The sequence below is a fragment of the Merops nubicus genome, unplaced genomic scaffold (genome assembly GCF_000691845.1).
Source record: "Merops nubicus isolate BGI_N331 unplaced genomic scaffold, ASM69184v1 scaffold31992, whole genome shotgun sequence".
Taxonomy (NCBI): Eukaryota; Metazoa; Chordata; class Aves; order Coraciiformes; family Meropidae; genus Merops; species Merops nubicus.
In genome coordinates this window covers 31,409-33,542 of record NW_008593394.1, presented here as the reverse complement: position 1 = coordinate 33,542, position 2,134 = coordinate 31,409, and positions in this window count along the sequence as shown.

Here is a 2,134-nt window from a genome sequence, read left to right as displayed (position 1 = left end):
AGGACGCCGAGCGAAGGTGCCCAGCACTGGTCCTGCCAAACCGGTTCCCGGGGCTGAGGTGGCCCTGACACACCCAGCCAGGCCCAACGTGCCCCTGGTTGCACGCCCACAGCAGCACCCGGTCCACGGCCACATCTTCCAAAGAGGGAGACACCGTGCCGTGCCGGGTTTGTTTTAAAAGAAACCAGGAACTAAATCTACAGAATTTCTCGGTACTAGCTAGGCACTGAACAGAGTCGTCCCCTCGTTTTCAGGTAGACAATATGTTCATTAGCTTTTATCAAAGTTATCAAAATCAGTACACACATTCCCAAAGGTGCAGTTTTTGTGAGGCAACATACCGAGTTCCATTCTTGGTGTTTCTTGAAGGCCACCGTAACTTGGGTCTACTTAAGCCAGCACTGATATTTCAGGTAGACAATGAGTTTCTGAGATAGAGCATAAAAGCCGTTTAACATGCCGTTAAATTTTGCTTTAAAACCAGCCTTTGATATTGCTTCTATTTAAAAATAAATATTGGAAAAGTAGCTCCAAGAATGCAAGACTACCACTAGTCAGCCTTACACAACTGAAAACACATTTGAGTTCCTTCACCATAATTTTTTCTTTGTAATTAAAAATTAACTTCCATGATTACTAACTTTACTATGGACATGTGCAGTGTTAATCTGGCTTGAAAGAGTTTGTAAATAGAGCAAATCCAGATACAAAACTATTTGCTCAGATTCTGACCATCACACATGCAGCGAATTCACAGTTCTCCTTTAAACACTTTTCATACAGTCAGGCTGTGATGTAGAATCTTTACACTTGATACACATTGGCCTGTTAAGATAGTTTCATCAACTGTACTTCCAGAAGAAGAACATTACTAAGCTGAAAAAAAAAAAAACTGTGAAAATAAACCCAGAGTGAGAAGAACAAGCAACTGATTTAGCTGTAGCTGAATGACAGAGGTTTCACTTTTACTTGCTTTCCGTGAGTCAAATGTTCCAGCAAAATTTAAGTTTTAATTCTATATGGTGACTGGGTTAGGAATACAGACCCGCTGTATTCAGTACTAATGCTCCTTTTTGAAATTTCTTGTGTGTGAGCCATTCCACACTTACTATATCCACAGCTCTGAAGCACGTGAATGATCTAGGTTAGCAGTGGATGAGAATTTTTGTGTAGTGTATCTCTCTTATTTACAGTATATATATACTTTGTCTTGAATTCCTCTTTTAGATATGAATGATACTGAAAAAGGATGACATTTCTGTGAGCTTAATGTCCTTCTCTCCACCACTTCTGAGGAAAGGAATGCAGACAGTATACACATGACTGCAAACATTTATCTGTAAGGAGTATGGTTGGCCTAAGCGGGACAGCCACAGAGATGAGAACAAGACTTGCTGAGTTCATCTTATGAATCCTCAATACTCAAAAACTTAGGCTGTAGAATAGCATTTTCCTATTGAATCTGTTTCCTGCTTACACAGTCTTCACATAAATTCAGACCAAAAAAAAAAAAAACACCATATCACAGAAAATAATTATGTACTGACAGCCTTCAGATAAAACCAGTAATAAATGTAGTATAAGAAACTATAAGGAAGAGAAAAAAAAGAGGCTTCCATATTCCAGTAAATAATGTACATGGAAAACAAAATAATCTCACCAAGCACCTTTTGGAAACACAGAGAAACACCTTTCCAAAAGCTGTATTTTTACACACATGTCAAAAGACAGACAGCTGGCTATAGAATCATACTGCGAGTTTCATTGCCACATTAAAACACTCTGGAATTTTACCTTCGTGGCACTCATCAACAACTGTATGGCACTTTTTTTTTTTTTTTAAACAGTTCTCAAGATAACTTCCAAGGCTCAGCCAAACTAACTTCATTTGTTCAAGCACATTTTGCTGAGTAACGCACACGTAAAACCACACATTTTAAAAAAAATACACACAAGGTAATGCTGAGATTCTACACTTTATTGAATCAGACAGATGCAAAGTAATAAAGGGACAGGTGTTCACTTTTTGACCAGCAATGGTAGCTTAACTCATTGTTCCATCAGTTGCTTTCATGTCTTTCCTAACAAAAGCTTCCAGCTCCCACCTGTGTCCACAGAATAGCTCCCGCCGAAT